Source organism: Triticum urartu, chromosome 2 (genome assembly GCF_003073215.2).
Source record: "Triticum urartu cultivar G1812 chromosome 2, Tu2.1, whole genome shotgun sequence".
Classification (NCBI taxonomy): Eukaryota; Viridiplantae; Streptophyta; class Magnoliopsida; order Poales; family Poaceae; genus Triticum; species Triticum urartu.
The window spans coordinates 599,280,600-599,295,356 of NC_053023.1; the positions used below are offsets into that span (position 1 = coordinate 599,280,600).

Consider the following 14,757-nt stretch of genomic DNA (forward strand, 5'->3'; position numbering starts at 1 on the left):
GGGAGAGACAGACACCCGCTAGCCACCTTATGCAACTAGTGCATGCCAGTCGGTGGAACCAGTCTCACGTAAGCGTACGTGTAAGGTCGGTCCGGGCCGCTTCATCCCATGATGCCGCCGAATCAAGATAAGACTAGTAACGGCAAGTAAATTGACAAAATCAACGCCCACAACAACTTGTGTTCTACTTGTGCATAGAAACTACGCATAGACCTAGCTCATGATGCCACTGTTGCGGAACGTAGCAGAATTTCAAAATTTTCTACGCATCACCAAGATCAATCTATGGAGTCATCTAGAAATGAGGGAGAGGGGAGTGCATCTACATACCCTTGTAGATCGCGAGCGGAAGCGTTCAAGAGAACGGGGTTGATGGTGTCGTACTCGTCGTGATCCAAATCACCGATGAGCTAGCACCGAACGGACGGCACCTCCGCATTCAACACACGTACGGTTGGGAAGACGTCTCCTCCTTCTTGATCCAGCAAGGGGAAGGAGAGGTTGATGGAGATCCAGCAGCATGACGGCGTGGTGGTGAAGCAACGGTGATCTCGGCAGGGCTTCGCCAAGCTCCAACGAGAGAGAGAGAGAGAGAGAGAGGTGTTACGTGGGGAGAGGGTGGCGCCAGAGACTTGGTGCGGCTGCCCTCCCTCCCCCCACTATATATAGGGCCCCTAGGGGGGGCGCCGGCCCTAGGAGATGGGATCTCCAAGGGGGGCAGCGGCCAAGGGGGGGGACTTGCCCCCCAAGCCAAGTGGGGCGCCCCCCACCCCTAGGGTTTCCAACCCTAGGCGCAGGGGGAGGCCCATGGGGGGTGCACCAGCCCACCAGGGGCTGGTTCCCCTCCCACTTCAGCACATGGGTCCCTCCAGGATAGGTGGCCCCACCCGGTGGACCCTCGGGACCCTTCCGGTGGTCCTGGTACAATACCGATTACCCCTGAAACTTTCCCGATGGCCGAAACTGGACTTCCTATATATAAATCTTCACCTCCGGACCATTTCGGAACTCCTCGTGACGTCCGGGATCTCAGCCGGGACTCCGAACAACTTTCGGTTTACCGCATACTAATATCTCTAAAACCCTAGCGTCACCGAACCTTAAGTGTGTAGACCCTACAGGTTCGGGAGACACGCAGACATGACCGAGACGACTCTCCGGTCAATAACCAATAGCTGGATCTGGATACCCATGTTGGCTCCCACATGTTCCACAATGATCTCATCGGATGAACCACGATGTCGAGGATTCAATCAATCCCGTATACAATTCCCTTTGTCAATCGGTACGTTACTTGCCCGAGATTCGATCGTCGGTATTCCAATACCTCGTTCAATCTCGTTACCGGCAAGTCACTTTACTCGTTCCGTAATGCATGATCCCGTGACCAAACACTTGGTCACATTGAGCTCATTATGATGATGCATTACCGAGTGGGCCCAGAGATACCTCTCCGTCATACGGAGTGACAAATTCCAGTCTCGATCTGTGTCAACCCAACAGATACTTTCGGGGATACCTGTAGTATACCTTTATAGTCACCCAGTTACGTTGTGACGTTTGGTACACCCAAAGCACTCCTATGGCATCCGGGAGTTACACGATCTCATGGTCTAAGGAAATGATACTTGACATTGGAAAAGCTCTAGCAAACGAACTACACGATCTTGTGCTATGCTTAGGATTGGGTCTTGTCCATCACATCATTCTCCTAATGATGTGATCCCGTTATCAATGACATCCAATGTCCGTAGTCAGGAAACCGTGACTATCTATTAATCAACGAGCTAGTTAACTAGAGGCTTACTAGGGACATGTTATGGTCTATGTATTCACACATGCATTATGATTTCCAGATAACACAATTATAGCATGAAAAATAGACCATTATCATGAACAAGGAAATATAATAATAATCATTTTATTATTGCCTCTAGGGAATATTTCCAACAGGGATTGCCATGCAACGGATGCACTAGATCTATAAATGTATGAAAGCTCAACAAAAGAAACTAAGTGGGTGTGCATCCAACTTTCTTGCTCACGAAGACCTAGGGCACTTGAGGAGGCCCATTGTTGGAATATACAAGCCAAGTTCTATAATGAAAAATTCCCACTAGTATATGAAAATGACAAAACAAGAGACTCTCTATCATAAAGATCATGGTGCTACTTTGAAGCACAAGTGTGAAAAAAAGGATAGTAGCATTGCCCCTTTTTATTTATATTTTTTGGGCCTTCTTTTTTTATTTGGCCTTTCTCCCTTTTGGGGGGACAATGCTCTATTAATGATGATCATCACACTTCTATTTATTTACAACTCAATGATTACAACTCGATACTAGAACAATATATGACTCTATATGAATGCCTCCGACGGTGTACTGAGATGTGCAATGACTCATGAGTGACATGTATGAAAGAATTATGGACGGTGGCTTTGCCACAAATACGATGTCCACTACATGATCATGCAATGCAATATGACAATGATGATGCGTGTCATAATAAACGGAACGGTGGAAAGTTGCATGGCAGTATATCTCAGAATAGCTATGGAAATGCCATAATAGGTAGGTATGGTGGCTGTTTTGAGGAAGATATAAGGAGGTTTATGTGTGATAGAGCGTATCGTATCACGGGGTTTGGATGCACCGGCGAAATTTGCACCAATTCTCAAGGTGAGAAAGGGTAATGCACGGTACCGAAGAGGCTAGATATGATGGAAGGGTGAGAGTGCATATAATCCATGGACTCAATATTAGTCATAAAGAACTCACATACTTATTGCAAAAATCTACAATTCATCAAAAACCAAGAATTACACGCATGCTCCTAGGGGGATAGATTGGTAGGAAAAGACCATCGCTCGTCCCCGACCGCTACTCATAAGGAAAACAATCAAATAACACCTCATGTTTCAAATTTGTTACACACCGTTTACAATACGTGCATGCTACGGGACTTGCAACCTTCAACACAAGTATTTCTCAAATTCACAACTACTCAACTAGCACAACTTTAATATCACTATCTCCATATCTCAAAACAATCATCAAGTATCAAACTTCTCTTAGTATTCAATGCACTTATATGAAAGCTTTTTATTATGCCTAAAAGATAATTTCCATGTTGTTCTAAGGGAATCTCAAATTAATATAAGTGAAGCATGAGAGATCAATTAAAATAAAACCACCACCGTGCTCTAAAAGATATAAGTGAAGCACTAGAGCAAAAACTATATAGCTCAAAAGATATAAGTGAAGCACATAGAGTATTCTAATAAATTCCAATTAATGTGTGTCTCTCTCAAAAGGTGTGTACAGCAAGGATTATTGTGGTAAACTAAAAATCAAATACTCAAATCATACAAGACACTCCAATCAAAACACATATCATGTGGCGAATAAAAATATAGCTCCAAGTAAAGTTACCGATGAACGAAGACAAAAGAGGGGATGCCTTCCCGGCATCCCCAAGCTTAGGCTTTTTGGTGTCCTTGGATTTTTACCTTGGGGTGCCTTGGTCATCCCCAAGCTTAGGCTCTTTCCACTCCTTGTTCCATAATCCATCAAATCTTTACCCAAAACTTGAAAACTTCACAACACAAAACTTAACAGAAAATCTCGTGAGCCCCGTTAGCGAAAGAAAACAAAACACCACTTCAAGGTACTTTAATGAACTCATTATTTATTTATATTAGTGTTAACCTACTGTATTACAATTTCTCTATGGTTTATAAACTCTATTACTAGCCATAGATTCATCAAAATAAGCAAACAACACACGAAAAACAGAATCTGTCAAAAACAGAACAGCCTGTAGTAATCTGTAACTAACGCAAACTTCTGGAACCCCAAAAATTCTAAAATAAATTGCTGGACGTGAGGAATTTATCTATTAATCATCTGCAAAAATAATTAACTAAATATCACTCTCCAATAAAAAATGGCAGCAATTCTCGTGAGCGCTAAAATTTCTGCTTTTTACAGCAAGATCAAAAAGACTTCCCCCAAGTCTTCCCAACGGTTCTACTTGGCACAAACACTAATTAAACACAACCAAAACAAAGGCTAGATAAATTATTTATTTAATAACAGCAAGTCAAAATATTGGGTTGTCTCCCAATAAGCGCTTTTCTTTAAAGCCTTTTGGCTAGGCATTGATAATTTTAATGATGCTGACATGAAAGACAAGAATTGAAGCGCAAAGAGAGCATCATGAAACATGTGACAAACACATCTAATTCTAACATACTTCCTATGCATAGGAATCTTATTGGCAAACAAATTATCAAGGCAAGCAAAAACTAGCATATGCAAGGAAGCGGAAAGAAACAATAACAATCGCAACATAACGAGAGGTAATTTAGTAACTTGAAAATTTCTACCACCATATTTTCCTCTCTCACAATAATTACATGTAGGATCATAATCAGATTCAACAATATAGCTATCACAAAACATATTCTTAACACGATCCACATGTATGCAAAGTTGACACTCTTCCAAAATAGTGGGATTAACATTAACTAAAGTCATGACCTCTCCAAACCCACTTTTATCAAAAACTTCATAAGATTGAACATTCTCCAAATATGTGGGATCTAAAGTTGACACTCTTCCAAACCCACTTTCAATATTATTGCAAACATTATAATCAATCTCGTATTCATCATGGGGCTTAAATAAATTTTCAAGATCATAAGAAGAATCACCCCAATCATGATCATTGCAACAAGTAGTAGACATAGCAAAACTAGCATCCCCAAGCTTAGGGTTTTGCATATTATAAGCACAATTGACATTAATAGAATTTATACTATCATCATTGTAATCATGCTTTCTATTCAAAGATCCATTGTGAATCACTCCATAAAGTACTTCATCACAATTTTCAGATCCACGAATTTCAAGCAAAACTTCATAAAGATAATCTAGTGCACAAAACTCACTAGCAATTGGTTCATCATAATTGGATCTCTTAAAAATATTAGCAAGCAGATAAGGATCCATAGATCTTAGGTTCTCTGTTTAGCAATAAATAAACAACTATTCCAACCAAACGAGGAAACGAGCCAAGTAAGACATCAAAGCAAATGGAAAGACGAACAAAAGAAGGGCGAATAGAACGGCATGGGTGAAGTGGGGGAGAGGAAAACGAGAGGCAAATGGCAAATAATGTAATGCGAGGGATAAGAGTTGTGATGGGTACTTGGTATGTCTTTACTTGGCGTAGATCTCCCTGGCAACGGTGCCAGAAATCCTTCTTGCTACCTCTTGAGCACTGCATTGGTTTTCCCTTGAAGAGGAAAGGGTGATGCAGCAAAGCAGCAGCTACCTCTTGAGCACTGCGTTGGTTTTCCCTTGAAGAGGAAAGGGTGATGCAGCAAAATAGCTTAAGTATTTCCCTCAGTTTTTGAGAACCAAGGTATCAATCCAGTAGGAGGCCACGCGCGAGTCCCTCGCACCTACACAAACAAATAAAATCCTCGCAACCAATGCAATAAAGGGGTTGTCAATATTGGTTGCTTCATCACGAACGATCCGGTCGCCGACGACTACTTCCCCGACGATGACTTCTTCCCCGACGTCCATGACCTCCTCGACGACATGGCGGGCGAGGACACCGACCCCAAGTCCAGTGCTTCTGCTGCTGCTGTCCCGTACGTGTTCTTCTCCTTTCTATTAGAAGTCCGGCTACAGTTCCTTGTTCCAGCATTTTCCCTAGATATATTAGACTCTATTTCATATATGCAACTTGCTATACTGTCTATTCTAGATATGTTTAGTTATAGTTCATATATGAAGATGTTGTTTACCTTCTCTTTGTCAAATCGCATGGCTTGTTTTATCACTACTATACTGGTCATGCTTTATCTAGTATTTCTGTTAATAAAATCATTTGGTAAATTGCTCATATTTCCAACAATCACATCACTCCCCTTGTTCCATGCGTGTTCCTTCTTTCTTGTATTATACAAATATATCCTCTATGACGAATCTACACAGCTCATGCTACGAGGGTGTTCGTTTCATTGCCAAAATTTTATGGAAAAATAACAACAGCTTATACAAATCTACACAGCTCATGCTACGAGGGTGTTGGTTTCATTGCCAAAATTTTATGGAAAAACAACAACAACTTATACAAATCTACACAACAAACCATCGTAGTTCGTATAAAAATGAACTACCGAAAAAGGAAAAAATGCACAAGGCTAGTTGTATTTTCGTCAGTGCAACTTATGCACCATTCTGGCCGCGCGTAGAAATTTTAAAAAAGAGAAGTTTTCGCAATTACCTCTTGATCTGCTGCTGGTGTAGCCAGGTCGTTCCGTCAGCGGACGCAGTCCTCCTTGTTGGGATCTACAGCAGCAGCGGTGGTAGGGGGTCACGCTGCGTTGGGAGATGATGGGTATGTGTTGGTGTGGATGGGCTTGCTCTGGTCGGACAGAGCGTATAGATTACAAGTTTGTGGACCTTATGGATGGACGAGGTCGGCAGCGGGCCGGCGTTCTAGCTGAATCACGTTGGTGAGCAGGAGTGTACGGCGCCGCCGGCGGGTCGGGGGGGGTGACCTAATAGGCGAACAAGAGGATACCCTGTGCGCCAACATGACGTACCTATCGTTTCCCTGTCTTCCAGTGATCTGGGCATATGCACACTTGCGTGATGGGCCTGGCCCATATGCGGGCTGCTAGCACAGAAAAGGGTTCGAACCTTCAGAAAAGGGTTCTCCATGGATTCCCTGGAACCGCATGGGCCAAAGGCTGGTGGTCCAAGCCCTGGTGCACTGCGCGCTTGGCATCCTAGTTCTAACATGTTGCAGCCCGCCTGGTCCACTTTCTCTATAAGAGGAAAAATGCATCAAATGAAAAAACCAATGAAAATGCAAATGAGGTAAGAGGAGGGACCAGATCCCCACGCGAAGGAGCGCTTGTGATTGCATCTGCGCCAGTGAAACTTCTTATCTCACTACTATACTGGTCATGCTTTATCTAGTATTTCTGTTAATAAAAGCATTCGGTAAATTGCTCAAATTTCCAACAATCACATCACTCCCCTTGTTCCATGCGTGTTCCTTCTTTCTTGTATTATACGAATATATCCTCTACGATGAATCTACACAGCTCATGCTACGAGGGTGTTGGTTTCATTACCAAAATTTTATGGAAAAACAACAACTTATACAAATCTACACAGCTCATGCTACGAGGGTGTTGGTTTCATTGCCAAAATTTTATGGAAAAACAACAATAGCTTATACAAATCTACACAGCAAACCATCGTAGTTCGTATAAAAATGAACTACCGAAAAAGGGAAAAAATGCACAAGGCTAGTTGCATTTTCATCAGTGCAACTTATGCACCATTCTCGGCCGCGCGTAGATCTGGATTTGGGAATTTTAAAAAATATAAGTTTTCGCAATTACCTCTTGATCTGTTGCTGGTGCAGCCAGGTCGTTCCGTCGGCGGACGCAGTCCTCCTTGTTGGGATCTACAGCAACAACGGTGGTAGGGGATCACGCTGCGTTGGGAGATGATGGGTATGTGTTGGTGTGGATGGGCTTGCTCTGGTCAGACGGAGTGGATAGATTACAAGTTTGTGGACCTTCTGGATGGACGAGGTCGGCGGCGGGCCGGTGTTCAAGCTGAATCACGTTGGCGAGCAGGAGCGTACGGCACCGTCGGCGGGTCGGGTGTGTGTACGGGGGGGGGGTGTGGACCTAATAGGAGAATAGGAGGATACCCTATGCGCCAGCATGACATACCTATCGTTTCCCTTTCTTCCAGTGATCTGGGCATATGCACGCTTGCGTGATGGGCCTGGCCCATATGCGGGCTGCTAACACAGAAAAGGGTTCGAACCTTCAAAAAAGGGTTCTCCATGGATTTCCTGGAACCGCATGGGCAGAAGGCTGGTGGTCCAAGCCCTGGTGCACTGCGCGCTTGCCAGCCTAGTTCTGACATGTTGCGGCCCGCCTGGTCCACTATCTCTATAAGAGGAAAAATGCATCAAATGAAAAAAGCAATGAAAATGCAAATGAGGTAAGAGGAGGGACCAGATCCCCACGCGAATGGGCTCTTGTGATTGCACCAGCGAAACTTTTTATCTTTGCTTTTCCCTATATATATATATACATACATAAACAATATTCTGATCACGGGCACAACCTGATCTACCCCGCTAGTAGTACGTTGAACTTCCCTCTGAAATTGGTTGAACTTCCGCCAACATTGCCCATATGGGGCTTGCGATATATCGTTGGAAAGCTATGGACACCAATATCATGACCCAACTTAAATTATTGGCAAAATATAAGCGGTTTAAGAGCAGTTTTGAAAACCGTTTTTTCTTCGCACAAAAAACATGAATCGTATTTTTGATCACATTTCTAAACCGTTTATCGGAATGAGGCATATAATATGACGTTGAAAAGCTGCTGCAAAACCGCTCCTTCCACATGTTGAAAGTTTTCTCTAATTCCCTATGGTTAAATAGTAACATAAACACTATTCTAATCACGGGCACAACCTGATCTGCCCCGCTAGTAGTACGTTGAACTTCCCTATGAACTTGGTTGAACTTCCGCCAACATTGCCCATATGGGGCTTGCGATATACCGTTGGAAAGCTATGGACAACAATATCATGACCCAACTTAAATTTTTGGCAAAATATAAGCGGTTTAAGAGCAGTTTTGAAACCGTTTTTTCTTCACACAAAATACGTGAATCGTATTTTCGATCACATTTCTAAACCGTTTATCGGAATGAGGCATATAATATGACGTTGAAAAGTTGTTGCAAAACCGCTCCTTCCACATGTTGAAAGTTTTCTCTAATTCCCTATGGTTAAAGAGTAATTTGAAAAAACGTAAAATTTCGTAAACCGAACAGCTGAGTTCGTTTTTTCGATGTCATTTCTAAACGGCCAATCCAATGGAGGCATATGATATGGCGTTGGAAAGCTTATGAAAATGCGCTACTTTTTCATCTGGAAAGTTTTTTTTTCTAATTTTGAATTGTTTAAGAGTAATTTAGAAAATGGTCCAAGTCCTACCGAAATCATATTTTCGAGCTAATTTTTAACCGTGCGTCCGGATGCAGCAAATGATATGGCGTTGGAAATCTTGGACAAATGCGAAACTTTTTGGTATGTATTGTTTGTCCCAATTCTTTACGGTTTTAAGTCAGTTTTGAAAATGGCGAAAAAAGTATTTTCGCCATAATTTCTACAAACTTTATCGGAATGGGGCAAATAATATACCGCTGAAAAGCTACGGAAAACACAAAACTTTTTCATGTTGATGGTTTTCTCTGATTCCTAGCCGTTTTCAAGTAATTTCAAAAACGGTGGGATCATGTGTTCTGCCTTTATCGCGAAACAGATTCTTCGAAAATGCACCGCGTGAAGAACCTGAACTTCTCGTCACGTGTACCTGAACTTCACTCTGTTTTTTCACGTGCTTTTTTTGCTCGTAGATCTTCATCCACTACTTGTAGCTCTCCATCCACTCATCGAAATTGAGCAAGTGATATACCGGTGGAAAGCTGATGTAAACATGCAACTTTCCCGTGCTGATTGTTTTTCCGTACTCGCGACGATTTTAAAAGTTTTTCATGTCAAATTCATTCACTATAGTAGTCGAACTTCCTGCTGTTTTCACATTGAACTTCTGTGGCATATTTTTGTTTGTAATTTTCTTATCCATTTCGTCAGTGTTACACAAATGATATTGTTGTTGTACAAACCTCTCTCACAATTTTTTTAACTTTCTCCGACCAAGGACTTTAACTTACACAAATGATTTTCCTACCGTTTTGAAATAAATTAGAAAATGATGAGATCATGATTTCTGCCTTCATCGCGAATGGAAATGCACTGTGTGAAGTAGTTGAACTTCTCGGGCATGTCTGTTTGAATTTCACTCTGTTTTTGACGTGCTGTTTTTTGCAATGCGTGAAGTAGTTGAACTTCTGGGGCAAGTCTGTTTGAACTTCACTCTGTTTCACTCTGTTTCACTTTATTATATTTTCTTATATGAAATACACACCATTTAGTACGTGAACTTCCGGTTGTTATCACTTTTAACTTCTCTCTGGTTTGAGAGAATTATTTTAAAACACAAAAATAACATATTTTTAATTTTTTTGACATCTAAATACATGGTGAACCTCTCTCACAAGATTTTTTTAAAATTTTCCTCGCCGAGTACTTGAACTTCTAGCAACCATTTTTTCGTTTATGAGTTGTTTTTAAAAGTGCAAAAAATGGCGTTGTGTTTTTTATTTTTTGAACAGGTAAATCCTAGGTTTTAATAAACTCCGAACTTCTCTGTTATTTCAATTCGAACTTCATCTTTTCATATTTTGAGTAAAGAATTGTATTCAATTTTTATACGGGAAAAATCAAACATGGAAATATGAGGTGAACCTCTCTCGCAAGAATTTTTGAACTTCCCTGGATAGAGCACTTGAACTTCTTTCAACAAACCATTTATGCTTTTATTTTTTCTATATTTTTTATTCTCACCCGAAATGCATTCCGTGCAGTACTTGAACTTCTCGGTTTTTTCACTATGAACTTCTGACACATTTTTGTGTATACGTCGAATTACACGCAATTGAAAGTCGGACGTCCCGCAATATATATTCTGAACTGCTCACGGAGGTGCACGGATTGTAAATTCAAAGTTTATAAACTTCGAACTTATCTGTTATTTAAATTTGAACTTCTTAGTTCTATTTCCAAAAAATAGAAAATCAATTTTTTTAAGTAAACATTGAACAACTTTTTTCATGAATTGAACTAAATATATTTTTGTCTAGAAACGAGAAGAATTTGGTTCTTTTTTCATACATCGAGTAGCACCATTATTTTAATTTGAACTTCTTGCATTTATTCTTTTAGTAACAAGAAAAATCTGAGTTTTTAATTTCTTTGTTATAAAAATTTGAATTTCTTGGTTTCATTCTTGTAATAATAAGAAAAAAAACATAATTTTGAATAGACATCGAACTTCACCATTTTTTCAATTCAAACTTCCTAGTTTTATTCGTCGTCGTTTATGAGAAACTTTAAGGATGCTAAAATTGTGTTTCTTTTTTTGTGCATGTAAATCCCATGATTTTATAAATTTCGAACTTCCGTGTTATTTTAATTTGAACTTTTTAGTTTTTATTCTTAGAAAAATATAGTTTTTAAATGAACATCATTTTTTTTAAATGGACTTTATACTCTTATTTTATCCTAAAATATTAGTTTTTCGTATATTCAAACTACCCTGTTATTTTTATTCTAATGATTGGTTTTAATTTTAGTAACAACAAAAATTATAGTTTTTTTTGTAAATATCTAACTGCTCTATTTTTTTAATTTGGACTTCTTTGTTTATTTCTATTAGTAACATAAAAATCCTAGTTTTGTACTATATATTTGAACCAGCCCATTATTTGAATTCGAACTTCTAGAGTTTTTTTTATTTAGAAAGTGTTAAAATCCTTTTTTACATTTTTTGAAATGCTTTTGTTTTAGAAGTTTTTTTTAAATCGTTGCTTTTATGGTTATTTATGAAAATGCCAAAAATTGCATCAATCCTTTTAACTTGTAAATTCTATGTTTTTTATAAACTTCGAACTTTTCTGTTATTTTAATTTGAACTTCTAAGTTTATTTTTAGAAAAGAAAAAATATTAAGTAAACATGGAACAACATTTTTTGAATTAAATTAAATACACTTTTTTTAGAAACGGAAAAGGGTCTTTGTTTTTGTATATATCGAGCTGCTCCGTTATTTTAAATTGAACTTCTTGGTTTTATTCATTAGTAACAAAGGAAATTCTTAGTTTTTTATAAACATTGAACTTCTTGGTACTAGGTCTGTAATAACATCGAACCGGTCCATTATTTTTAATTTGAACTTTCTATGTTTTTATATAAACTGCTATGTTTATTTTTTTTAAAGGCAAATTCCATTTTTTGTAGAAATAGTGAACTCTTTTCGTTTTATTAGTTTTGACCTTCTTATTCTTTTTTTTAGAAACAGGGAAATTTCAATTTTCTTAAAAAAATTCTATCTTTTTTAGTTTAACTACTTTTGGTTTTGTTGTTAGAAATGGCATAATCCTATTTTTTGATAAAAAAACTGTTATTTTTAATTTTTTATTTGAACTTCTCTGTTTCATTTTTACGAAACGGGGAAATATATGTTTTTTACAATTTGTACTTCATTTTTTTTACAATTTGGACTTCTCAAAATTTTCTCGACGGACATCAAGTCAAGTTTTTCATAAGCCAAATAGAAAAACAATCAAACAAGAAAAAGATATATTTTAATTTTTTACTTGAGGCATAAACACTGTATCTTGAATTTTGGAACAGGCTTCATCAGACCGAGCAGTTGGTTTTGACTGAAACCTGAGCCAGCAGTTTTTACCCTATAAACTTGGTTGGTTTTAGTCTCTGAACACCCAATCACTCACCCAAGTTGCAAACAAAAATGTACACCCTTCCGATCTCAGATTTAATCAGGAGGACAAATGTAGCAGGCTACCAAATTAAAGCAACATGGACAAATGTAACAGGTCTAACATCTCTGTACATGTTTGTTTTGTAACAAAATTGCCAGCAATGGTTCACCAATACTTATTTCTTCTCGATACCTCGTCAGCTTCAGGTTGGTGGCCTATAGGAGTGTAGCTCCCATCTCCTTTTCTGTCTGCGCATCATCAACATGTGTGTTAGAAAAGGTTCATCATCTCGTTTTTAACCATATCTTTTTCTGAATGTTAAAAATGCGGCCATGGCTCAACTTGTACATAATCTTTAATAATCTACAAGAGCTCTTACAGAAAGACAACATGCTTTCGAGAAGCAATGGCATTTTCAGTTTTTGACTAAAATCGTAAAAACTCATCTCTGCATCTTGTAATGCAAATCATTACAGGAAACTAATTAGTAGCGCAAGTGAGCAGAAACAAGATATTAGAACTAAAATGCATTTTAGCAAGATTGATATGTCATCACCAGTTTCATATGTTCATAATCACTTCAGATAGATAAAAGTTGCGTCTCTTTCGGCAGCTGCACGAACACCATCATTGTGCCCACTGCCGCGGCCACTGCCAATAAGCAAGATGGCTCATGGATCTTCAGCTAGCTAGCAACTTAAACTGCAGACCTCATCCAAACACGACATTCAGGCTTTCACAAAGTAAACCATGTCCATTCACCTAGACTCCACAGCAAACACAAAATGTGTGCTCCCAAATCTCTCTTACACCCAGTTTCAATTTTCACCATGCATTATAGCCACCGGCGGCCGTGCTATCGCTACCATTTTTATTCGAACTACTATGAGTAATCTACGACCTTCCATGGATGCTCTACTGCTACATGATGGTGAACAACAGGAGCATCAAAGAAAGTAGGACTCACCAGTCGACAAGCTCGTTGGAGTTGTGCTCTCGGGATGGAGGAGGGAATAGGTTGGAATCCCGCTCACCTCGCACGACAGTGGTGAACGGCTGCAACTAGAGACAGTGGCCTGCGACGAAACAATGTGGGCTGGAGGATGTGGCACGCGGCGACACGTGGGTGGCGGAGGCGGCGCTGCCTTCGACCGAGCAGATGGCTGCTGCATGGTCGTCCAGGGCCAGGGATCCATTGGGGACGGTCAGTGTTGAAGATCTCGGCGTTGGTGTCGCGCCTCACCGGGAGGAGGTCCGGGCATGGAAGCGTCGGCTGGGTTGGGTCGCTGATGCCGGCGGGAGGGTGGGTTGGCGGCGCGCGGCGCGATCTGGCGGGGAGCTGGCTGCCGCATGGTGGCGCGCGGCGGATCCGGGGAGGCGCCGGTGGTTGGGGAGGAGGCGGCGGCGCGCCGGGAGGAGGTGCGTCGGCGGTGCCAGGAGGAGGGGGCACCGAGCCAGGAGGAGGAGGGGGCTGCGGCGCGACGGAAGTGGCACGACGGTGGGGATCTGGGAGGTTGCCGCGGCAGCGGGCGATCGGGGCGGGCAGTTCGTGGCCTGGTGGGGTTTTTTTAGCTGCTGGTTTGGCAGGTTCGGGAATATCTGATCGGGCCCTTATATGGCGCGCCGTGATCCGAATAACTATTCTATCAGAATAACTATTCTGATAACACTTCCGCATTGCATGCTCAACGCTAGGGCACTGCATTTTTTTTAGCAAGAGCACTGCATTATAGAGACTAATGAACTTTCTGCCGTAAAAAACTATACGCAGTGTTTTTTCGGTACTGTTTTTGCTCTAGTTTTTTAACCATTTATCGGAACGAGGCGTATGATATACAGTTGGAAAGTTATGGATTAAGCGCAACTTCGCCATGTTGAACACTTTCCGAGATTCCTCACGGTTTAAGAAAATTTTTGAAAATGGTGTGGCCCATGACGAGTGGCAGCGAGCGTTTTTTCGCGTTTTTTTTTCTAAACCACTCGTCGGAATGAAGCAAACGATACACCGTTGGATAGATATCATCGAGGCGCATCTTTTTCATAACTATTTTTTTCTCTAATTAGTTACAGTTTAATAGCAGTTTCGAATTTACTAAATCACGGAATTCTGTTTTCCAAAAAAATTCAATTTTCGGTACCATTTTCGCTTCAGTTTTCTAACCGTTTCTCGAAACAAGGCGTGTAATATACCGTTGAAAAGCTATGGGCGAGGCGCAACTTTCATATGTTGAAATGTTTTTGAAATTCCTTATGGTTTTAAGTTAATTTTGAAAATCGTGCGGC

General features: G+C 40.5%; 1 long non-coding RNA gene across 1 annotated transcript; it reads right to left on the minus strand.

The window, feature by feature from the left end:
* Window positions 1-12,491: 12,491 nt before the first annotated feature.
* On the minus strand, window positions 12,492-14,047 carry LOC125533743. The gene is made up of 2 exons (XR_007294348.1): window positions 13,442-14,047; window positions 12,492-12,722 (listed from the first exon to the last, which is right to left on the minus strand). It is a non-coding gene; the product is annotated as an uncharacterized LOC125533743 (long non-coding RNA).
* Between the last annotated feature and the right edge of the window lie 710 nt (window positions 14,048-14,757).